This window comes from Ictidomys tridecemlineatus, chromosome 3, assembly GCF_052094955.1.
Source record: "Ictidomys tridecemlineatus isolate mIctTri1 chromosome 3, mIctTri1.hap1, whole genome shotgun sequence".
NCBI classification, from domain to species: domain Eukaryota; kingdom Metazoa; phylum Chordata; class Mammalia; order Rodentia; family Sciuridae; genus Ictidomys; species Ictidomys tridecemlineatus.
In genome coordinates this window covers 146,160,299-146,186,852 of record NC_135479.1, presented here as the reverse complement: position 1 = coordinate 146,186,852, position 26,554 = coordinate 146,160,299, and the positions used below count along the sequence as shown (strand labels likewise).

The 26,554-nt window shown below is 39.7% G+C and overlaps 1 protein-coding gene across 2 annotated transcripts in view; it reads left to right on the top strand.

The window, feature by feature from the left end:
- The first annotated feature begins 22,686 nt into the window (after positions 1-22,686).
- Positions 22,687-26,554, top strand: part of Casr (calcium sensing receptor) — a 74,671-nt gene continuing 70,803 nt past the window's right edge. Inside the window, exons 1-2 of one of the 2 annotated variants that reach the window (XM_078044129.1) lie at positions 22,687-23,447; positions 26,259-26,294. The gene's annotated coding sequence lies outside the window, so the exon portion shown is untranslated. The remainder of the gene's footprint in view (positions 23,448-26,258; positions 26,295-26,554) is intronic. The other variant, XM_005327660.4, reaches the window with a different exon arrangement.

Genomic DNA, 26,554 nt, shown 5'->3' with positions numbered 1-26,554 from the left:
ATATTGTACAAAATCTTTTAGTATTAGTATAGATAAAGAAATAAAAGGAAAATTTAAGCAGGCAAAATAAAATGGAATCAAAATAAAAATCCACAATGTTCATGCAAATGAAAAAAAAAAAAACGTAGGTGCTAGAGGAAGGCTGCAATTTGAACCTGAGTTTCAAAGCTGGTAAAAGAAGTAAAAAACATGACCAGGTAAAGAATTGTCTGTGTCTATAAACCATGACACACACACACACACAAAAAAAAAGTTTCCTAAGATTTTGAAAAGGAAATATCATGAGGTATTATCAGGTAGTTTCATCAATAATCTCAGTAGTAAATATAATCATGAATTTTATGACCTTAATAGAAAACAATGACACAAACTGAAGCAATTTTATATAGGTGAAAATAATGTGATCCAGAAATTAAGGTCTCTGATCGTCAAACTAGAACCAAGGATATGATACTATCTGGAGAATAGTTGGCATGTCTTCTGTGCAGTGTTCAGAGAACATTATCTCTCAAAATCAAACTTTCAATCATGATTCATGGAGAACTCATGGTTCTATTTTATCATAAATTTGGAATACATTTGGATACTCAACCAAACAAAGGAGCTAAAGTTACCATCCTCTTAAAAAGTTGAGGACTCTGGTCAAAACCCACACTTCCAGATGTGGATATCTCGCCTCCACATGGACCCGGGCCAATAGAGTGCTTGTGGCAGAGAGCTATGTATTTTTAAAATCATTTAATGCTATAAATAATGCATGAAAGTTTTCTTGAAAAAAAGATGAAACATTACAGAGAAATCAAAAGTCCTCTTTGACAACCATTACCCTCAATCCCTGTCGTGTTTCCAGTCATATTTGCAGTTGGCAATTTAGTGGGTGTACTAGTTCATTATTTCTTGCATTTGCACGTAGGTATATATGCAAAGTATATAGTGTGGGTATAGTGGTTTTTGTACAAATATTCTACATAAAAACGCACAGCATTTCTATTTGCTTTTCCCCCCTCTCAACAGTGTATTCTGGATTTCTAGCCATGTCAATACCTATAAATCCACTTCATTCTACTTTCTTCCCCCATTGATGAATACTAGTTAGTTTACTAATACAAACATTTTTAGTGACAATCCTCATATATGCTTTTTTGGCCCACAAACAAGCGTTTCTCTACCATTAGGTTTTTTAAATTTTTAAAAAAATTTGTTCGTTTTTTGGTTATATCCTTAGGTTTTGAGAAGTAGAATTATCAGGTGGAATTTTAACTTTTTTATGGGCACTGCCAAATTTTCCTCTGTGTTAGTCAACTTTCCATTAATGTAACAAAATGCCTGAAATAATCAACCTATAAAGAGGAAAGATTGATGTTTTCAGAGGTTTCACTCCATGGTTGATTGGTCCTATTGCTTTGGGCCTGTGGTGAGGCAGCACATCATGGCAGGGAGAGTGTAGTGGGGCAGAGTTGCTCATCTCTTGGCCAGAAGCAGAAAACATAGGAATAAGAGGGGCCAGGCTCCCACTGTCTCCTTCAAGGGCATTCTCCTAAAGGTCAGAAGACCACCCACTACATACTTCTTAAAGGTTCCAATAACCCAACATGGGCATTCGGGGGACACTTCAGATTCAAACTATAGCACCCTCCAAAGTTGTTGCACCAATTTACACTTCATGATCATATCTGTTTTCTCTGGTCCTCAGCAATGCTGGACATTATCCATCTTTTAATATTTTTATAACCCAAGGATGAAAATACCATCTTCTTGCTTGAATCTGCAGTTCCCTGATGATCAGTGGAGCTTTTAAAATTCATTTTCAGTGAACATTGATGTTACCTCTCCCACCGAGTTCTCTTAATAATTCCTTTTTCTTTCACTTACTAACATGTAAGAATCATTTTATACATATATGACACAAATCAGTTGCCTCTTATACATATTTTAATTATTTTGTTTTGTCATTTAAATTTGTGGCACCATGTAACATACTAAGGTTTTTCCTTTCAATGTAGTCAAATTATCATCAGTCTTTGCCTTTATTTCCTTTTAGTATCTTATTGGAAAAGTATCTGTCTAGAGAATACACAACTTTTTTTGCACAGAAGTCAGAAGCTGCCTATAAGTTCCTTATTGATTCTCTCTCCCCTCCTTCTCATTACCATCCACCCTACAGTATTCAGGACATGTCCTGTGGGACATAATCCCTGGTTCTTCACAGGAATAAACGGTTTCCGTTCATTAATTTATTCAATTAATTCTTATTGAGTACTTCCCCAGGGCCTGGCACAGTACTCAGCCCTGATATACAGCAGTGGATAAAGGAGGCGAGACCCTTTATGGATTCTAGTGGAACAAAAATATATTGAACAAGTAAGTAAATGTGAATGCCCATTGCACATTAGTAAGTAGGGGAGAAGAGGGGCAGGGAGCTGTGAGAGAGAGTAGGTGCCGCCTAGCTCACCTCTGGGGACAGCTTTCCTCACACTGTATTCTGTCTGATCCCTGTGTCTTTCACACCTTGACCACCAACACATTGGTCTTGACACCTTTCTTCTCGGAGCCATCTTCTCCAACAGGGACAGATCCGGATTTGCCCACATTCCTTGTCCCTGGGGTGGCCTGCTGACTTAGCATGATGTGAGTCACTCTTGCTCTGAGAAATGAAGTTCTGAGAAAACTGAGCCAACCAACGGGTGACAGGAAAAATAAAACTCCTAACGTAAGGGATTTGGAGCACGTAGGGGTGGAAAAATCACTCTGGAGTTGTCAGATGAACCTGATTCAGATAAAATATTCTGTGCTTAGATGAACAAACAGATAGTGAAGTAAATAAGAGTACATTTTGAGTACTGTTTGGAACAACACCTCCTATCCCTTGAGAAAGGGCCTCAGGTAATAATACAGATCTTCTCACAAAACCAAACCCAGATATATGAAAAAAAAAGAGAGAATACTGAATCAATGAATCCACATTTCCCCTCTCACCATCATCTGATAAATAAGCCAGCATACCCTCAAGGTTCATGATTTTAAAAGAAACCCTAAAATGGCAAGAGAGGGCTTCCCACTGTCTTTCTCCCATGAGGGGCCTGGCATCTATAGTCAAATCTCTGCTCCACCAGCTGAGTGATTGTGGGCAGGTTGTTTAGGGTCACTCATTCTGTCTCAGTTTCCTCCTGTGTACTCTGCAAATAATAATAAGTTTTCTAGAGTAAGAATGATTATTATATGATAGGCATTATAATTTTATGATTTATTATTTTTGGCACCCAGCTTATTGCTTAGCACAAAAGTTAAGTGGTCCCTAAATGTTTCATTGTTTGGTTAAAGTAGTGAGGGTGCTCTCAACTTTCAGAGAAATGGGTGGCTGGTCACTGTGGCCCACAGATTCTCTCAGAGGGCTGGGATGTGTTTTGCAAACACTAACCCTGGGTTAAAATACATTTAAAAAGCCAAGTCCAACTGAGGCCTCCAAGCATAGAAAAGAAAGGAGTCTCTCCATTAAACTGGCCCTATTTATCTTCCACCTTCCAAGGCAAACAGCCATTTGGATTTTTTTTTTTTACTATATATTTTTTTGGTTTGTAGTTGGATATTTGTTTGTTTATTTTTATGTGATGCTGAGGATGGAACCTAGTGCCTCGCACGTGCTCTACCTCTGAGTCACAACCCCAGACCTTGTAATTTGGATATTTGTTATTTAAAAATTCCGAGAATGCTTATGAACTTTTCTTGGTCAAGTTTAACTAAAAGGAAAATTCAAGCCAACCACAGAGCCTGTACCACCTGCCCAACTTATAAGGTTGCATGGCATTAGCTTTATCCAGCAAGGCACTGACCTGGTGCCAGGTCCTACCTCCAAACCCAGAGCTCTCTTTCCCAAGCAGAGCTCCATCCCACAACTCAGAGTCTCAAATCTTGACTCTCCCAACAAAACTATCATTTCTATTCCATCCTCTGTTTCTCCTCCCCAAAATGCAAAATGCCAAGGAGCTGTGTCAGATGACAGCATGGGGCCTGCTCTGAGGGCTACCATGTCTGACTGCTACCCTGAGTGGACAGTGGTCACTTTAGCTCTGCTGGTGAACTCTGGGCCACTATGTCTGACTGCTACCCTGAGTGGACAGTGGTCACTTTAGCTCTGCTGGTGAACTCTGCTGGGATAGAAAGGAACTCACAATGAAATGCACTCAGAGTGTGACAGGGAATGAAAAGGGATTCTCTGGGAAGAAGGACATTCTGCAGGTTTCTCTACCTGCAAGGGTAAAGTTCATTCTAGAAAACAAAATTTATGATACACTCAATCCACAGATCATCTAAAATCCAAGGAAACTGGCTTTCTACTAAAAAGAAAAATTAAGTCAATATTTTTTTTCCTCAAAACTACATAAGCAGGGCTAGGGATGTGGCTCAAGCGGTTGTGCGCTTGACTGTCATGCGTGCGGCCCGGGTTCGATCCTCAGCACCACATACAAAACAAAGATGTTGTGTCCACCAATAACTAAAAAATAAATATTAAAATTATCTCTCTCTCTCTCTCTCTCTCCCTCTTCCTCCCCCTCTCTCTTTTAAAAAAAAACAAAAACAAAAACTACCTAAGCAACTATTTAGAAAGGAAGTTTGAAACATATAATTTTAGTTTTCTTAGTAATCAGCCATCAACAACTTTACAAACCAAGGAATTAAGGCCAGAAAGAAAGAAATCCACCCAGATATGAGCTTTTTACATCACTGTTAAGGTTAATACTATGATAATAAAAAAGTTAATCCTGATTTCACAGCTGTGGGGTAAGATGAAAAACAATAATAATAATAGTTTATATCCTGAAAGCTGAAGACAAAGCCCTCTAATCCCAGACTTCATCATCCTGATGAATAAGGAAGTCGTGCTTATTAACAGGAGTTAATAAGATTGTTTCTTTAAATATCCTGAAGACACTGTTCGCTTTCCTCACCAGCAGCAAACTGTGGTGGGCAGCTCAGGGTCATTTCCTGCCCTGTCCTTGAGCCTGTGGGCATGGCTGGCCAGGGCACAGAGTCATACGACTCATCTTTTTTCACCACGTGGATATGAGGGCAGCACCATTTGCAGGAAGACATAATTTTGTTTTATTTTGACTAATGTGGTTCTGGGACGGCAGGAGGTTAGGGCTGAAGAATTTGATTTCCTGTCTTGCCTGTGGAAATGGGCTCAGCAGGGAGCCCCATTTAGTCACAGAAGGTACCTCTCACCAAGATGGCTGCCTGGAGGCCCACCTGGCCACAGCAGAGAGCCCAGACCTTTCTGGCCCAAGCCAGAGTACAGTGCCCCTGGAAGCCCTGTCAACCACTGTGGGCACGAGTGAATCAAACTACCCATATTTCCTCAGTTTAGAGATGGCCTATCACTTTTTTTCACTGAGAGGGGAAAAAAAAAAACCACATCACCATTTTGGCAGTTGCACCAAAATCCCACGGAAGGGAGAGGACAACTAGTCAGCAAGAGGGATGTACATACATTTTGATCCTCTTTTTCATAGTTATTTTCAAACCTCCATCCACTCCCTGCCCTCCTCCTCACATTCCTAAGTGCTCAGTAAGAGTCTAGTAGAGTCATGCATTGTTTAACAACAGGAATACGGACTGAGAAATGCACCTAGGTGGTTTTGTCACTGTGCAAACATCATAGAGCATACAGTACTCAACACTGATGGTGTTGCCCACTACACACCCAGGCTATATGGAAGAGTCTACTGTTCCTAAGCTGTGAACCTATACAGTATATTACTGCACTGAATATTGTAGGCAATCACCTACTTACTGTAGACATTTGTGTATATAAACATTTCTGAACATAGAATAGGTATAGTAAAATACTAGGTGATGTGATTTTTCTCAGTTCCATTATAATTTATGGGACCACCAACAGCGAGTCTTGACCTAAACTTCCCTAAGTGCTGCACATACAATCACCTTGTATTCCTGAAACCTTGGGGAATAGAGGAGGAAGGCTGGTGCCTGTGTGAAATGAGACACAAGAGAGAAAGCACAACAGCTGAAGGTGATCAAAGAAATAGTGGAAGCCAGGACCAAGGCTTCCTGCAGGGTAGGCAAACCCAGAGAGAGCGGTCACCAGAGAAATCCCTCTGAGCAGGCAGATGTGGGCAGACAGCCTTGGGGCGGTCTATGGAAAGTGGCTTTCCAGGTGGTAGATATTTGCGTTCAATGAATATTTGCTCAATACATTCACAGCAATACTTCCTATATAATCTTGTACCCTGGCTTCTTTTGCAAATTACAATCTCAGAAGCACTTTCTATGTTAAATAATTCATTATTTTCATAAATATCCTTTTCAATGGTGTCACAATAGTCCACAGAGACAATTTGCCATGATTAATTTAACATTCTATTGGACTTTTAAATAAATCCCAAACTTTAACTATTAAGGATAATGATGCTATGAACATCTTTAAGCAAGAAGGTTTCATGAGCAACTAATTAAAAAAAAAAGCAAGAAGTTTTTTTTTTTTTTTCAATCATAGTTAGGATTATTTCCTCATAATAAGTTACCAGCAATGGTGGTGGGACTGTGAATTGGTGCAATCACTGTGGAAAACAGTATAACAATTCCTCAGAAAACTTGGAACAGAATCACCATTTGACCCAGCTCCCATTCCTTGGTTTATACCCAAAGTACTTAAAGTCGGCACACTATAGTGATGCTGCCACATGAATGTTTATAGCAGCTCAATTCACAATAATTAAATTATGAAACTAACTGAGATGCCCTTCAACAGATGAATGGATAAAGAAATTGTGATATATATATATATATATATATATACACAATTGAATATTACTCAACCTTAAAGAAGAATGAAATTATGGCATTTGCTGGTAAATGGGTGGAATTGGAGAATATCATGTGAAGTAAAATAAGGCAATCCCAGAGAACTAAGGGCCAGTGTTTTCTCTGATATGCAGATTCTAATTCATAATAAGGGAAGGAGCAGCTAGGGAAAAATAGAGGTACTTTGGGTTAGGCAGAGGAGGGTGAAGGGAAAGGAGGGGGTTTGGAGGTAGGTAGAATGAATCGGACATTATTACCCTATGTGCATATGAATACATGACCATTGTGATTCTACATCATGTACAACTAGAAGAATGGGAAGTTATACTCCATTTATATATAATGTGCCAATGAGGAAGAAGTGAAAAACAACAACCAAAAACAACAGTGGGAAGTACCTCAGTAAAGTGAGAGTGGGGGGGGGGAGCTAATCATGGAGAAATTTAAAAAAAAAAGATAAATAATCAAACATGATTGGAAGTACAAACCATATATCAATAGTAACCCTAAACGTTAATGGCTTAAACTCACCAATAAAGTGACATAGGCTGATAACCTGGATTGAAAAAACAGATCAAACAATATGCTGCCTTCAGAAGTCACATCTGATTGGAAAAGACATACACAGGCTGAAGGTGAAAGGTTGGGAAAAATCATACCATGCATGCGGTCCTTGGAAGCAAACAGGGGTGGCCATCCTCATATTAAATAAAATCGACTTCAAGACTAAGTTAATCAAAAGGCATAAGGAAGGACATTATATACTGTTAAAAGGAACCATTCACCATCAAAACATAACAATTATCAATATTTATGCACCAAATAATGGTGCTGCAATGTTCATAAAACAAACTCTCCTCAAGTTCAAGAATCAAATAGACCACAACACAATAATTATGGGTGACTTCAACACACCGCTCTCACCATTAGACAGATCCTCTAGACAAAAGCTGAATAAAGAAACTATAGAACTCAATAAAACAATCAATAACCTAGACTTAACTGATATATATAGAATACCAACCATCATCAAGTGGATATACATTCTTCTCAGCAGCACATGGATCCTTCTCAAAGATAGACCATATATTATGCCATAGGGCAACCCTTAGTAAATATGAAAGTGTGGAGATAATACCATGCATCTTATCTGATCATTGGAATAAAACTGGAAATCAATGATAAAAGAAGGAAGAAAAAATCCTACATCACTTGGAAAATGAACAATATGTTACTGAATGATCAATGGGATACAGAAGACATAAAGGAGGAAATCAAAAAATTCTTAGAAATAAATGAAAATACAGACACAACATATTGGAATCTATGGGACACAATGAAAGCAGTTTTAAGAGGGAAATTCATTGCCTGGAGTTCATTCCTCAAAAAAAGAAAAAAACAACAAATAAATGAGCTCACACTTCATCTCAAAACCATAGAAAAGGAAGAGAAAAACAACAGCAAATGTAGCAGAAGGCAAGAAATAATTAAAATCAGAGCAGAAATCAACGAAATTGAAACAAAAGAAACTATTGAAAAATTGACAAAACTAAAAGTTGGTTCTTTAAAAAAATAAATAAGATCGACAGGCCCTTAGCCATGCTAACGAAGAGAAGTAGAGAGAGAACTGAAATTACTAACATACGGGATGAAAAAGGCAATATCACAACAGATGCTACAGAAATACAGAAGACAATTAGAAATTGTTTTGAAACCCTATATTCCAATAAAATAGAAGATAGTGAAGACATCAATAAATTTCTTAAGTCATATGATTTGCCCAGATTGAGTCAGGAGGATACACACAATTTAAACAGACGAATATCAATGGAGGAAATATAAGAAGCCATCAAAAGACTACCAACTAAGAAAAGCCCAGGACCAGATGGGTATACAGCGGAGTTTTACAAAACCTTTAAAGAAGAATTAATACCAATACTTTTCAAGTTATTTCAGGAAATAGAAAAAGAGGGAGCTCTTCCAAATTCATTCTATGAGGCCAACATCACCCTGATTCCGAAACCAGACAAAGACACTTCAAAGAAAGAGAACCACAGACCAATATGTCTAATGAACTTAGATGCAAAAATCCTCAATAAAATCCTGGTGAATCGAATACAAAAGCATATCAAAAAAATTGTGCACCATGATCAAGTAGGATTCATCCCTGGGATGCAAGGCTGGTTCAATATACGGAAATCAATAGACTTAAAGATAAGAACCATATGATCATCTCGATAGATGCAGAAAAAGCATTCGACAAAGTACAGCATCCCTTTATGTTCAAAACACTAGAAAAACTAGGGATAACAGGAACTTACCTCAACATTGTAAAAGCTATATATGCTAAGCCGCAGGCTAGCATCATTCTGAACAGAGAAAAATTGAAGCCATTCCCTCTAAAATCTGGAACAAGACAGGGATGCCCTCTCTCACCACTTCTGTTCAACACAGTTCTCGAAACACTGGCCAGAGCAATTAGACAGACAAAAGAAATTAAAGGCATAAAGATAGGAAAAGAAGAACTTAAATTATCACTATTTGTGGATGACATGACTGCAAATTGGTGTGGCCAATTTGGAAAGCACTATGGAGATTCTTGGGAAAGCTGGGAATGGAACCACCATTTGACCCAGCTATTGTCCTTCTTGGACTATTCCCTGAAGACCTTAAAAGAGCATACTATAGGGATACAGCTACATCGATGTTCATAGCAGCACAATTCACAATGGCTAGACTGTGGAACCAACCTAGATGCCCTTCAATAGATGAATGTATAAAAAAAAGTGGCATTTAAAAACAATGGAGTATTACTCAGCACTAAAAAATGACAAACTCATGGCATTTGCAGGGAAATGGATGGCATTAGAGCAGATTATGCTAAGTGAAGCTAGCCAATCCCTAAAAAACAAATGCCAAATGTCTTCTTTGATATAAGGAGGGCAACTAAGAACAGAGCAGAGAGGAAGAGCAGGAGAGGAAGATTACCACTAAACAGGGATGAGAGGTGGGAGGAAAAGGGAGAGAGAAGGGAAATTGCATGGTAATGGAAGGAGACCCGCATTGTTATACAAAATTACATATAAGAGGATGTGAGGGGAAAGGGAAAAAAAGAGAGAGAGAAATGAATTACAGTAGATGGGGCAGAGAGAGAAGATGGGAGGAGAGGGGGGATAATAGAGGATAGGAAGGGCAGCAGAATACAACAGACACTAGTATGGCAATATGTTAAAACGTGGATGTGTAACCGATGTGATTCTGCAATCTGTATATGGGGTAAAAACGGGAGTTCATAATCCACTTGAATCAAATGTATGATATGATATGTCAAGAGCTTTGTAATGTTTTGAACAACTAATAATAAAAAAAGAAAAAAGAAAAAAAAAGACAGACTTAAAAATTAAAAATAAATAAATATATATAATGTGTCAAAATGCATTCTACTGTCATGTATAATTAATCAGAGCAAATAAAAATTTAAAAATAAAAACAAATTTAAAAAGAAAAAAATCACCAATAATGGAATTTACCAGGTTAGAAAGTATGGAGTTTTTGAACTTTTGATAAATATTGATGAAATGGTTTCTACTTCCAGTAATCCTGATGAGAACCCCAGTTTCTATGCACAAAGAAAGTTCCCTATTAAATACCACTTATTCTCTGGAGGGAGATGTTCTTAGGACTAAAGGGGTTTTCCCCTGTATTTTTTTACTGGTGCATTATAGTTGCACATAATGATGAGATCTGTTGTTATATATTTGTACATGCACACAATATGACAATAGAGTTTGACCAAGATCATGGGCCAGTATTTCCCCTTACCCTCCCCTCCTCCCCGACCCCTGTCCCCTTCCTCTACTCTACTCCACTACCACTCACCTCCCCCCCTGCCAATTTCCTTTTCCTTTTTCCTCTCTAGCTTCCATGTAGGAAAGAAAACATATGACCCTTAACTTTCTGAGTTTCGCCTGTTTTGCTTAACATAATGTTCTCAAGTGCCAGCCATTTTCCTGCAAATGACATAATTTTATTCTTTTCTTTATTTGTTCTTTTTAGAGATACATGAAAGTAGAGTACGTTCTGACATATTTATACAAACATGGAGTATATCTTATTCTTTTTTTTATTTTTTTTTATTGTTGGTCGTTCAAAACATTACACAGTTCTTAATACATCATCTTTCACAGTTTGATTCAAGTGGGAGTATATCTTATTCTAATTGGGATCCCAGTCTTGTGGTTGTACATGTTGTGGAGATTCATGGTGGTGTATTCATATAGGTACATGGGAAAGTTGTGTCAGATTCACTCCATGTCTTTCATATTCTAAAACTCCATTGTGTATATAGAGCACATTTTCTTTATTCATTCATGTGTTGATGGACACTTACACTGGTTCCATAGTTTGGCTATTATGAATTGTGCTACTATAAACATGGGTATGCATGTTTCACAATGGTATGATGACTTTAAGTCTTCAGGATAAATACTCATGAGTGGTATAGCTGGGTAGTAGAGTGGTTACACTCCTGATATTTTGAGGAACATCCACACTGATTTCCATAGTGGTTGCACTAATTTATAATTCCACCAACAGTGTAAAAGTGTTCCTTTTTCTCCACATCTTCTCCAGATTTATTATTATTTGTATTCTTGATGACTGCCATTCTAATTGGAGTAAGATAAAATCTTAATGTAGTTTTGGTTTGCATTTTCCTAATTGCTAAAAATATTGAACATTTTTTCATATATTTTTAACCATTTGTATTCTTTTGAAAACTGTCTATTTAATTCACTTGCCCATTTGTCAATTGGGTTTCTTTTGCATGTGTGTTAAGATTTTTTTTTTTAGTTTTTATATATTCCAGATATGATTTATCCGTCATAGGAGTAGCTAGGGAAGGCTTTCTCCCATTTTTAGGTTCTCTCCTCACATTCTTAATTGTTTCTTTTGCTTTGCAGAAGCTTTTTAATTTGATGCCAGTCCATTTATTAACTTTTGGCATTGTTATCTAAGCCTTAGAGGTCTTACTAAGAAAGTTGTTGCCTTACGCCTGTATTTCGGAGCATTGACTCTATGTTTTATTCTAGGAGTTGCATAGTTTCTGATCTAATTCATAGGTCTTTGATCTATTTTGAGTTCACTTTTGTGCAGGATGAGAGATAAGAATCTTATCTCATTCTTCTACATCTCTACGATCAATTTTATCAGCACCATTTGTTTAAAAAGGCTTTTCTCCGATGTATGCTGGTGGCACCTTTGTCAAGATCTGTGTGGGTTTGTCCTGTGTCTTCTATTCTATACCATTGGTCTACTTGTCTGCTTTATGGTAGTACCTTGCAGTATTCATCACTATAACTCTGTAGTATAATTTGAAGTCCAATATTGTGATGCCCCCAGCAATTGCTTTTTTGGCTTAGAATTGTTTTGGTTTTTCTGGATCTGTTATCCTTCCAAATGAATTTTGGTACTATTTTATCTAGTTCTGTGAGGAATGGCATTGGTATTTTGATGGGGATTGCATTGAATCATTGCTGTTGGTATTATGGCCATTTTAATATTAATTCTGCCTACCCATGAACATGAGGGGTCTTTCCATCTTCTTGTGTCTTCTTCAATTTCTTTCTTCAATGTTGTGTTGAAGTTTTAATTGTAGAGGTCATTCACCTCCTTGATTAGGTTTATTCCTAGGGTTTTGCTTTGTTTTGTTGGCTATTGTGAATGGGATGGTTTTCCTGATTTCTTTCTCAATAGATTCATCATTGGTGTATAGGAAAGCTATTGATTTTTGCATGTTGCTTTTGTAACTTATTTTTCTGAATTTGTTTGTTAGCTCTAGCAGTCTTTGATGGAGCTTTTTGGATCTTCTAAATTTGATCAGATAATTTTCAAACAGTGATAATTTGACTTCTATGACTGAAGGTTTTTAGAGGTTACACTCTTATGGTGAAATTACTACATCACTAAGTTAAAGTATGTATATTTGAGCTTTTAGCAGATACTGTCAAATTGCTTTCTATCTAGCTATTACCATGAAAACTTCATCAAACATACCTGAAAGTATTTATTTCTCCACACTGTCTCAACTGTATTATCATATGTAAAATGATTTTTTTGTCAATCTGATGTCCAAAAAGTCTTATGATTATTTTATTTTACATTTTCCACAATTGCTAGAGAAGCCAAAAGTTTTTTCATATTGTTAGCTATGTGTAGTTTTCATCTATGAATTGCCTGTTTGTATATCTTGTCCATTATTCTTTTAAGAGTGTTCTTATTTTATTTATTGATTTGTGTTGGAGCACAAATTCAACTTCAGGCAGTATAACCCGAATGTGGAAAATCAGAGCTAACTGAGATTTACCTGAACTGAATGAGATTACATCCTACCACCATGCAGCATGAGGCCCTGAAAGAGAAATTAAATTCACTTATAGAAAAAGTTCTGTAGTCGCATTTTCATTTTTACACACATGAGTTTGTAAAACTTCCCCCAAGGCCTACTTTACAGTTAACATGTTGTACACAGAGTTGGTGGCTGTCACGTGTTCTTGATGTATTGTGCCTTCTATTCAGGTAAAATATTTATTTTTTTCCATATGATACTTTTAGACTTGAATTCAGCTTTGTCTATTATTAACACATATTTTTTTTCTAAGTATTTATCAAGTATATATTTTATTCCCCTGATATTAAATCTCCTATGTCACTTTATTTTTGGTGGGTCTTTAAAAAATATATAGAGAAAGAGAGAGAAAGAGATAGATAGATAGATAGATAGATAGATAGATAGATAGATAGATAGATAATTTCTTCACATTTGATATTTCCTCCCTTTTAATTATTTATTATGATTGGTGACATGTTGGCTCTATCCCAGTCATATTCTTTTATGTTCTCCATTTACTATATTTGATTGTTTGGTCTTGTTTTTCTATTTCCTGGGTTCTGTTGCTTGATCAGGTTTTCTTTGTTCACTCTGTTAAGAGTGACTTTTGTCTGTACTAAAATTTTACCAGTTCAGCTAAATACAGGACTCCATCGTGTATTTTCTCTCATATTTTCATGCATATAGTCATCCCTTTCCCACCCCAGTGAGATTCTTTTTCCTATGGAAAAGGAAAGAAATAATTCCTTCAAAACTGATTTCTAACAGGCTATCGATGCTAAGTCAGGAGAGACTAAGGGAAGGAATGGAAAGAGGACAATAGAGCTCAAAGTGAAAGAGTTTAGCTACAGAACAACCCTAGCTAGTAAGCGTGAGGGCGGAATCTCTGTTGGGTTGAGGCAAAGAGAGGAAAACTGAATTTCTTCTACTCAAATGCCTAGGCAGTTGTTTACCCGTGACAGCAAAGGCAAAACTATTTTAGATCTTTCTTAACCTCTATCTTCTCACTTAAGTAAAATGTTCTTTTCAATAGAAAAGGGTAGTGTTGACATCAAACAGAAAGTCTGAAGGCGTATGGAGAAATAATAAAGAATCTCAGGGAATTTCATTCTAAAGAAGAATATGATCTGATATTCCCTGTAAGTAACACTAAGAAACAGTGAAGAATGGATAAAGAAGACAAATACCTACTCTCAAATGAGGGCCAATGAATGGATTCAGAACAAACATACATACACACACACACACACACACACCCCAAATAAGATTAGTATTGATTTCAATTAAAATTTTTCTAACATTGAGGGGGGGATTAAATTTAAGGGCACTAGACCACTGAATCACATCCCCAAGCCCTTTTTTGTATTTTATTTAGAGACAGGGTCTCACTGAGTTGCTTAGTACCTCACTTTTGCTGAGGCTGGCTTTGAACTCACAATCCTCCTACCTCAGCCTCCCGAGCCTCTGGGATAACAGGAGTGCACCACCACACCTGGCTAAATTGAACAATTTTCAAAAAGTATTTAGGATGAAAAACTATACTGAGGTTGAACCAAACGATTGTCCTTTCTTTTCTTTTCTTTCTTTCCTCCCAGAATTACTGGGTACGTAATGAAGGGTGTTGTATAAATTAAGTTCCTTGGGTAAGCAAGTCTCTTATGATAGGAATGTTACTTGGATGATTAAATGAGAATCAGTGAATACTATGGTTAGTGATTTTTGCAGCTGGTTGACTAGGTATATCTAAAGAGAATTGGTGAGGAGATGGGTGTTTACCTAGAAGGATTCTTGAGTAAAAAGATACAGGGCCTGGTCTTTAGTTTATAGATTTTAGGTTAGTTGAATAACATAAAAAAAAAGGATCTGCCCATCACATTTTCTTAGACACACAGGAGTTAATTTATGGTGTGACTGAGAATTAAAATGAACTCAGTGAACTGGAATGCTAGGCTAAAATTCAGCAGGAGCAGAGCCAAGCTTTGTGGGGGCCTGAAACTTATAGAATGTTAAGGGTCTTCTTTAAACAAAAAGAATACAATATTATGAATGTCAAAAAAAAAAAACATCAAAAGTACAAAGGTGAATTTTAGCATGAGAAAGAATTTACCAGGGTCTTGAATTTAGGTCCTTTATTCAGAGAAGCTTACTTTAAAATATTTCATGATTATCGTCTGCCTTCTCCTCCCCACCTAAAGCACCTACACCTCTCAGCATCTCCCAACGTTGAAAGGCACCGACATGGGGCTGGGGATGTGGCTCAAGCGGTAGCGCGCTCGCCTGGCATGCGTGCGACCCGGGTTCGATCCTCAGCACCACATACCAACAAAGATGTTGTGTCCGCCGAGAACTGAAAAATAAATATTAAAAATTCTCTCTCTCTCTCTCCTCTCTCACTCTCTCTTTAAAAAAAAAAAAAAAAAAAAAAAAAAAAAAAAAAAAAAAGGCACCGACAACTGAAGCACCCTGAAGCTTAAGCTTTATTAGCATCAGAGGATAATCACCTCTGGAAAAAGTTTGGCACTTATGCTAAATGTTTAGATTTTATTTTTTGAGATACAAGAGGGGGAAAAAAAGCATGACTTTGAGAGATTTGCATTAAAAAAAATGTTTGGGGATTTTGTCTGGTCACAATCTTACTGTGCACTGATGTTGTAACATAGCAAATAAAAGCAAGCCAGTTCAGGAGGGTAATATTCTGATTTTGATATATGTATTGTTCAAATTGGTTCTTGGAACTCGAATTGAAAGAGAACATTGGCAATCCATAGCCCTACGCAGAGAAAGCAGGCAGCAAGAGACTCTAATCAAGAGTCTTCTTGAGGAGACCAAGATGGCGGCAGAGGAGGTGGTCACAGATCCCACCTCCTCCATAGCAGGAGAGAAGTTATTCAGGTGGGAGACAGAGGGTAGGCATGGAGAGACAATATTAGGCTATCAGAGACTTAGAGAAACTCAGAAATTCTGGTTCTTAGAACAGAAAGCAAGCAATAATTTATGAATCCAGAACCAGCCAAGTCTGAGAGGAGGGGTGATAAATAGAGAAAGAAGGGGGGCGGGCAGGGAGGGTGGAGAGGGAGAGAAAGCAGACAAGTTGCCTCAGAAACAGCAACAGAAAAGAAAAACAGACTGAATTAAGCTGGGACAGAAGCTGCAAAGTGAGCTGAGGAATAAGAAGTGCTTGTGAGTAGAGAACCCTGGGCAGCCACTTTGTGAATCCTGCCTCATGAGAAACTGGAGCTCTTGGCTTTGGGGAGGGAGGAAACTCCAGAGCCACCTCAGGCACCAAGAAGGAGACTGATGCTGTATTGTTTACAAGGGAGGAAGTGGGATTTGCAAGAAGTAGATTTCAGCTCAATATAAGTCCATTCAAATCCATAAATATGCATGGTGCCTATTATGTTCCAGGAACTGTTTGGGGCATTGGAGATAAAGAAGTGACCAAGGGGACGAAAACTTCTCAGAGTTTACATTCTTGCAAGACAGACAAACAACAACACATAAATATATCAAGTAAATTCTTGATATATAAAAAAAAATTCTCTAACTTTATTCTTCTTTAGGATTATCTGGGCTTCCCTAGGCCCTTTGTATCTTCATATGTTTCTTTAGAATCAGATTGTACGCACCCACGCACGCCGAACACACACACACACACACACACACACACACACACACACACACACACCACTAACTTTGGGGAGAAATACATTGAATCTATAAATGGATTTTGGAGAATATGGACATCCTTAATCTTTAGAATCAACTACGTCAGCTCTTTCTTGTCCATCAAACAGTACTGTGATAATATCTCCCAAGAAGAAAAATACACCAAGGCACAAGCAATGATCAATTAACAATAAAATTTTATAGGATGCCAAATATAATTGCATCCACAAGCACTAAATACCTAAGAATAAATCTAGCAAAATATGAACGAGACTTGTAAAGAGAAAAATAGAAAGTCACTAGTGAGAGAAATTAGAGAATACTCAAATAGAAGATTATATTATGTTTATAGAAATGAAGATCTAATGCTTACAAGGCTGTCTGTTTCTCCTAAATTTATCTACAGATTGTCCTAAGATTTAGAAAGTGATGCATGTATGTGTGTGTGTGTGTGTGTGTGTGTGCACGCACACACTATTGACAAGCTTATTCTAAAGATGTATGTAAAAATTAAAAATGGGTCTTCTACTTATGAAAAGTCACTATTAAGATAGCAAATGGTAAACAAAGAATTGGAAAAGATATTTGCAATACTTATAGTTGACAAGGATCCTTCACCTAGAAAGAACACTTACATATTGATAAGAAAAGAAGAAATCATCTAATTGTTTACAGAGTGGGAAAGGAAGACAGACGTGGACAGGCACTTCATTAAAGAGACTATTGGGGCTGGGGCTGGGGTTCGGTGGTAGAGAGCTCGCCTAGCACGTTCGAGGTGCTGGGTTTGATCCTGAGCACCACAAAAAAATAAATAAATAAATAAAGATATTGTGTCCAACTACAATTAAAAAATTTTTTTAGAAAAAGAGACTATCCAAGTAGACAATAAACATAAAAATCCTCAATTTCACTGGTCAATAGGGAAATGCAAATTAAAACTGCAATAAGATACCACTTCATACCCATCAGAATAATAAATAATCTTAAGAAGATTAAGATTTAGTCTAGGTGAAGAGATGGATAAATAAAAACTCTCATTTTCTGCTGGTATAAATATAAATTGATAGGACCACTCTGGAAAATTCTTTGGCCATATTCCAGTAATTCTACTCCTACATCTTACCAAACAGAAACTTAAGGACATATACACCAAGGAACATAACAAGATTATTATACAGAAAATTATTCACAATGACTCAAAACCAAAAGCAACATGAATGTCTATCAATATTAAAATGGATCAATAGATTGTGATATTGTCATGTAATAGAATATTATACAACATAGAAAAGGGAAATCTACCGTATGATGTAGTTGGATCTCATAAACATTGTTGAGTCAAAGAAGCTAGACACCAAAATAGTATTTAATAAATAGTTTCTTTAACATAAATAATTTGTGTTGTTGTGAGTTAGGATAATGGTTACTCTCTGGGGGTCTTACAGAATGAAAAAGAATATAAAGAGGGTTTCCATAGTATTGTTCAAGATTTCTAAATGTATGTTGATTTCAATAAAATTGATTAATTAAAACAAAACAAAAAAAAATAGGCACCTATGTGAGTTACTTATCGAAATCTGAGAGCAGTTAGGGGGTACCTGTGAGAGGGCAGGAAAACCCTGAAGTAATGACAGGAGACTAGGAACCCAGAGGAAAGGCAGCCAACGATAAGCTCACAGTAGCTGAGTTCCCTGTGTGTTTTAAAAAGAGAATGTCTAATAATTCACTTCTAAGTTGTTTGCTGTGCTGTGATTTTCCCTAACCGCTCTGTGACCCCATCCACAGCCCAAATTTATTGGTCTCAAACCATCAGTAAAATTTACAACACCCTTAAAACAAAAACAACAAAACTAGCAAACCAGGGGAAGGAAATTTTGATAGAATTGGGTGAAAGAAAAGCTACGTCACTAGAGGACAGGAATCCCAGAGGGATGCCTCTCTGGAGACGCGACACTTGAGTGAAGAAGTGAGGGGGAAGAGGGTTGCTGACTGTGAGATGAGGCAAGGCAAGGACTCCAGGGCAGGATGCACTGGGCACGCTCAGAAATCAGCAGGAAACCACTATGTGCAGCCAGGAAGATTTGGGAGAGGAGATCAGAGAAAGTGGGGGCCACCTGCTGCTGGCCTTAATGGACCATGGATCTTATGGGATCTTACTCTGAGTGAGATGGAAGCCATAAGAGACATGATAGGGTTTAAGCAGAGAAAGATCGAATGCAAGCTAGGTTTGAAATGTATTATTCCAGTTGCTTAGGGAAGAAGAGCCTGTAGGGAGGCAAAGGGAGAGCAGCTGGGAGGTTTGCTAAGACAGAGATGGCGCTGGCTTGGATGGGCCTGCAGTGGTGGAGGTGGGAGAGAGGCTGGCTCTGGATGTGTTTTGAAAATGAGGCCAGAAGTCTGCAGATGGGTCCGATGTGATGGGGCTGGGGAGTGGCAAAGGGATGCCTGAGGAAAGAACTTTCTAACCCAAAGAGCTGTCTGCCCTGAAGAAGCTTCCCTCCATGCAGTTAACTCCAGTGGCAGCCATGAGTCCTGCCACAGGGCTGTCTGAAGAGCCTTCTTTCTCTATTTTATCTGCCAACTAAGCTCCCAGGAGGCTTTCTGTTCTCAGCAGGTCTGTGTTTCTAGGAAAACAGAAAAACAGTGACTATTTTTTTCTCTGTCCTCACACTCAACACAGAAAATTTCTCTGACTGCCCCGCTCCCCAAAGGGTCTTCTCCCCACCAGCAAGCAAGCAATTCTGCAGCAGGCAGCAGCTGGGTGTCCTCTAACTCAATTAAATTCTGGCACTACCTACTTTGAGATAGCAGCAGGCCCCACAGATGGAGGAGCCAGCCCCCAAGAATGCTCATCCAATTCCCCTTCCCTCCCTCCCTCTCTTTCTGATGGGGTCTTGCTAAGTTCCTGAGACTGGCCTCAAACTTGTGATCCTCCTGCCTCAGCCTCCCATTAGCCAGGATTATCAGTATGCTCCAACATGCCCAGAGCCTCCCCACCCGACTTTACATGCCAACTGCACACCCCTGGTTGTTTTACTTGTGCTTCTGATTGACTGACTATAAATCAGGGTACCCACAACCCCCTCCTCGGGTTCACAGAACTCAGGAAACAATTACATTTGCCAGTTTACTATAAAGGAAATGGCAAAGACTTCTGATAAAGAGAGGCATAGGGTGAGGGATGGGGAAAGGGCTGCAGAGCTTCCATGCCTCCCTGGACATGCCAGCCTCTAGGAACTTCCACATCTTCATCTCTCTGGAAGCCTTCTAAACCCCACACTTTGGAGGTACTTATGGACTTCCTTGCTCAGGAGTGATTGCTAATAGAATGGGCAGGGAAACCCAGCAAGGCCTGTCTACTTAGATTTTTCAGTGGTGCTTCCTAGAGGGGATGGGGCAGGACCCTATGAAATGGGGGAAGTTAGAGAATTTTTTTGTGGTTAGCCAAAGGCAGGGGAAGATTAGGATTTTATAACCCATCTTGGGGAAGGAGTTATGAGCCAGGAACTGAGGGGTGAAGTCAATACATAGGTATGTTTGTGTATGGGTATATCTTGATCTTCTTGTACTCTGTTGAATTGTACAGTTGTCATATAGATGCTGTTGTCGTTCAAAGACTGCTTGGAACTCACCTTCAAGAATTGTCCTCAAAGTGATAAATGTAATTTACTCCAAAATCTGTCTTTCCAGAAGTCAGGCTATTGGGAAGCTCTGCTGTCAAGAATTAGATTCTCCTGGTTGGCAGGAACTTTAAAACTTCTAGCCTATCACACTGGAGTTCCCATGGCATTATTTCTGAGCAGCAAGCATTCTAACCTCTGCTTCAAGCCCTTGAGTGAAGGGAATATGATTAACCCCCACTACACACACACACACACACACACACACTGTGGACCTACACCATCTTCCACACAGCTCTGATTATTAGAAATTTGACCTTCATTTTGGACTGACACTTCCTCACCATACCACCTGGTCATATGGGACTGTAAAACAGAATTTTCCAAATTTCAAATATCACTGGTCCTATTAGTTCCTTAGTATCTTCCCTTTAAACTACCCATTTCCCCCTACTAAGTACATATGCATTAAATGGAAGCTCCATTGCCTTTTAAATGGAAAACCTATATCTAGAAATTAACAGCATAGGGAAGAGGAGATGGAAGAGAAAATGATGACATTAAATTCTACTTAAGAATTGTTGCCTAGCAAAGGCCCCGAAAGAGAAGCAAGCTCTGTTGAAATAAGAGATTAAAGACTGGGGTGTAGCTCAAGGGTAGAGTGCTTGTCCAGCTTGTGTGAGGCCCTGGGCTCTATCCTCAGCACCATAAAAAGCAAACAAGAAAGGAAATCAGCAAAAGTTATAGAGATGTAAAAATAAATACCACAAAAATTATACTTCTTCCTCAGTACAAGCCAAAAGAACAAGAGAATTGGAAAGGACACAACTTTTTTTCATCTTGCAATCCATTGTTACTAAATGTAATTGTCTGTGTGCCACTCAAAACCATCTCCTGTGGAAGATGTACACACTGGAACATGCTGGCAAAGTGACCAGGCCCCTGGACATGTGCTGGCTGCAATTGCACCCTTGGCTCTGTGACTCCTAGCTGCATGGCCCTTGACACTGTAAACTCTGTGTGCTTTCATTTCTTCATTTTAAAATAGAAGTAACAAATCTCTTCAGAGTGACACTCTTTTAAAAGACAGTGCCCAGATTTGAATATTATACCTAGGTGTAAACTGACTGTTAAAAAGAGTATTATTTTTCAGCCTAGATGTGGGATCTTTAGGGTTTGGAGTTGAATTAATTCAGCCCTTGGGCACTGACAAGGTTATGCTTGTAGCCAACTAAATCTCCAAGCTTTTTGATCCTTGCTGCCACTGAACCAAATACCCCATTGCAAACATGTGTTGTGTGGGGGGAGCCCAGGGAGGACTTGCATTTACTCTTATTAGCTAGATTCCTCCCTTCACATTACTCCAGGGTTTGAACATTTTCTCAGCTCCTTCTCCTACCCAGCATTTGAGGGAAAATAAGCCAAATGGGCAGAACTGGGCAACAATGAAGATGTTTCTGAAGGAAATGGGAATTTCTTGCTGAGTATCCACCATATATCAGGTACTTTTAAAAAATATCTCGTTCAATATACCAAGAACCTCTTAAGATAGGTATTTATCTTCATTTTACAGAGAAGGAATGAGTATTTTAACTTAAAGCATGGTAATGATTCAGTTTTCTACTTTTTTCTTACTATTATTTTGTAAACACTTTTATAATGTTATTTCTTGTTCCCCTCCCAGCTTTTTTTGCTGAAGAAATAAATAAATGCTACCTCCTTATTCTAAAAAGGATCTGAGACACTTCTGCCTTGATGTTTACTGTTTTAATGATTGTATAATATCCTAGTAAGTCACGCTGCCATTTATTTAACCAATTTCTTACTGGTGACAGTTTGTTCTCTTTGCTTTTTGTGGCCTTTAATATTATTTTCAGTCATAAATGATCCTGCCACAGGCATTTGCACCTGTTACTTTGCTCTCCAACGGTGGAATTACTGCTTACATTAAAGGGGATGGAGATTAGCTTCGAGGGGAAATAACAAAGACTGGTTTTCTACCAAAGAAATTAATTTTCTACTTATTTAGAAAATATTTCAGTGTTGTGATGGGTGGCAGGCCCGGTGCCAGGTGATGGAGACAGGGATGAGCTAGGCCGGTGCGGGTTTTCCAGGAGCAGACTGTTGGGTAGAGTAGTGGGGAGGGGAACCGCTCAAGGGGCGCAGCGGCCAGGCCAGGCATCCAGGGGTGCGCATCCATTTGCGCAGAAGCTGTTGGTGAGCAGCTGGCCCAGGCAACCCTGGACCTGTGTCTTGCAGAATGAGTATGAGTTTGGGCACGGGATTTAAATGTATTATATTGTGACTGTCTGACCTTTTATCAGGAAAAAAAAAATGTATCCCACCCTTGGCATGTAGGACCTTGGTGGCGTTGCAAGCCCCCCAAATCTTAAGCTTTGTCCCTCACAGGGGCGGTATCTGCTATCTGAGGGCCAGGAACCCCCCCCCCCACGCGGCACTGAAGACACAGAAGAGGACTTGAGTACCAGGCCCGCGGTCCCTTGGGGACCAGACCCGACAGGTGGCCTAGGGGGAGGGAAGCGTCCCCACAGCTCCTGGCTCGGGAGAAGTCGGCTCAGTTCCATTTGGCCAAGGAGCCGGCAAGGGAGTCCGGGCTGTCGGTGGCAGGTGATAGAGAGCAGCCGGCGAGTGGGCTCGGAGCGAGCTGGGATCGGCAGTCCCGGACCCCGAGGGAGCAGGCGGGCGGGAGCGCGAGAGGGGCGGAGCTCCGAGGCCCCGGCGCTGCGGCCGCCCAGAGGGTCTGCGGGGGCTCCTGTAGCCCGGCCCGAGAGCGCGCACCAAGAGTTCCAGGTCGTGGCGCGCCCCTCCAAGACTGCGACCTTGGCTTGGGGACCAGGACCTTCGCGCCACCCTGAGCTGATCCTCGTGGAGACCTGCAGCCGAGAGACCAGAGCTGCCCCTGTGCGAAGGAGCCCCAGCAGCGGCGCCAGGTAGGACCCGGGGACACAAGGAGGGCTGAGTGACGGAAAGCACCCCCAGTAAGGGAGGGACTCTGACGGAGTCTGGGGGCTACGAGGCTGAGAGACTAAACAAGAGTCGCCCATCCAAGCATCTTGGACCTGGGGGCATTGGGTGCTGGGTGTGGGGGGAAACCAGGGTCAGGTTACAGGAGCAAGGTTTCCTGTGCGGGACTCTTTAGTGACCCCCCAGAAGGGCTGTGGGGTTGTCTTCGCAAATGAATGGGAGTGTGCACTAAGGCGCAGCTCTTAGTTTTGTGTCGTGCCTCTGCCTTAAAACTTTCCGTGTGTTAACGAGGGGATAAGTTGCTTTCTGGAGTTCATATGTGTGTAGGGAAGGGAGGGCCACAGCATCCGCACCCATCTGCCTGGGCCATGAGTTCTTTCGCAGGAATCCTGGTCCAAGCCACCAGATGCCTTGGAGACCTTGCCTCAGTGGCACCAAGTTAAGGTGTCAGTCCATATTCATTGAGGAGGAGGAAAAAAAGAAAATACCAGATTGTAGTTTTCAGTTGCAATATATGTACGTATTTAAAATCAAATAATTTAGGATTCACCATCTAGGGACAATACCTGTACTAGCATGGATTGGCCTGTATGTATGCCTCCCTTCTTTACCCATATGCTGTCCTGCTCTGTTCCTTCTGTCCCTTCCTTCTGATTCTTTATTCACCTCCTGCCTAATGAAGAAAATATGTCACGGCCACTGCCCACATTCTTCAATCCCCAGTATTCCTCCTTAGAACACCTCTGCACTCTCCAGTGTCTTTCAGAGAGGTAGTCTTCAGGGTAGGGAGTCTGCTAATGACAAGACAGCTCACTTAGTTGCCTTCATCCTTCCAGCAATTTGAAGAAAGGCACGTTGAGGAGAACTCCATGACAAGTTCGGTACCCACCTGTTCTTTCCCTTACACTGGACTTTCCAAGTGCAGTTGAAGCAGATTTCAGTACTGAGGGGAATTAATGAGGAATCATTCCTGAAATGCTCCAGAATTTAACCCCACACGGGTGCCTATTCCTCAAAGCAGCACTTTGCCATTAATATACCTTCCCATTGCCTTTCCCCTCTCCACCCCAGAGTGGTGTGCCTTGAATTTTCCCTTTGTAGGACCCTGGGAGGATGAAGGTTTTATAGTAGCCTCTGAAGGCTACCCAGGGAGGGAGCTCAGGGACATAGCTTTGTGGTAGAGAAGGGGGAGGGGAAGATGCAGGAGTTGGAGGGGAACTGAGAAGTAGTCAAGGAGGAGCAGACCAAGACCCCCCAGTGGAGAAGAATACTGGAGGAGGACCCTGTTATTTAGGAACAGCCCCCGCATAACTTTGCTAAAAGACCACACATGTAGTTTACTTCTTGCCATTGAGATCACCACAATAAACTCTTTTCCAAGACTTTTTCTATGCTGGGCCAAAACATCTTAAAGTGTAAAAAAAAAAAAAAAAAAAAAAATCAACAAATCCACTCCTTTTGTCTATATGATAAAACAGAGTGGTTGAAATTGTTTTTACTAAATTGACAGGTTCTTTCAGAGCTGTGTAGACTGTTTAAAACAGCCTCAATGCTGCACTGTCATATTTCCCTTAATTTTGTTCCCTTTTTTCCATTGGCACCACCTTGAACTGGAGGTCATGAACGTCAGAAAGTTCAGGCTGGTTAGAAGCTGTCCTTTTCAAGAAGACTTTGTAAATGGGGAGGAAAGGATTAGAAAGTCAAGACTCATCTTTGTGATGGGATAGGGGCATAATGAAGAGGAATGGGATAAGTGCAGGTTCAAGACTGACAAGGAGTTGGGTATAATTCTTAAGTGAACAGGACAGTGGTTGGACAAGAAGTGAAACATCATCATTCCTCCAAAATGTGTATAGAGTACCTTGCCATGTGCCAGTTACCAGGAACAAAAGTGAGTAAAACCAGGTCAGATGCCTGGCCTCCTAGATGCTTTAGAGAGGCACCTATTAGTTCAATCACTTAAGTATTAACTAATCATTACAACTAAGATAAAGTCTGCAAAGGAAAGAAACAAAGTTCTTTGAGGATATATATAAATCCAACTTGAGATTGGGGAAGGATTTCTCAAGTAGGTCTTCCGTGGCCTGAGGTTCAAGGGTGGTTGGGAATGACCGAGATATATTTGGTCTTGAGGTTAGGCAAGTTCAGGTAGGCATTGCGTTTAGCTGCTAGTCATCAAGAAGACTGGCTGCCATATAGCATTTACCACACTACATGTGCGTGTGTGCAGAGTTGGCATTTCTGGCACACTTGGAAAGAAGACTTTGATGTCACAGCCCACGAGTGTTGTCAGACAGTTGTCGTGGCTCTTCATTGTTGTATACTTGCTTTTGAATTAAAAGTTTAGATTAACTTAATTCTTATAATTTTGTTTTATTATGTACAATAAAATATGCACATTGAAGGTTGAGAGCTAATCATCCAGACCGCCACTGACAATAGGAATATGTAGATACTCCTGATGCCAAACTTGACTTAGTCAGTGACAGATCAGTGTTATCATTGAATAGCTTCCCAGGTGATAAACAGTTGTGGCAAGTGGACTGTAACATCTTCCCTCTATCTCTATCTCCATTCTAATTGAGAGGATGTCAATTTTTCCCCCAGTGCTGGGGATTGAACCCAGGATATTAGACATGCAAAGCACTCATTCTACCACTGAGCTACATTCTCAGCCCTTGAATATCTTTGGCAGGGGAATGTGAAGGGTGTCAAATTTTTAAAAAAATATATTTTTAATTGCAGATGGACATAATACTTTATTTATTTTTATGTAGTGCTGAGGATCAAATCCAGTGCCTCATATGTGCAAGGTAAGCGCTCCACCACTAAGCCACAATCCCAGCCCTGTCAAAATTTTTAGTTACCCTGAATCTACAGGACCTCCTCAAAGCCTCATAGACGGTTCTTTAATAAGGACAAAGATACATAGTACCAATTGCATTAATGCTGTAAGTGAAGATATAAATCTGGTGCATGGGATGCTCTAACCAAGCAATGTGTTTCATGTTCAAACAAATACTTTCATTCATTCAACAATATTTGTGGTAAAACTCTGTGCCCAGAACTGTGT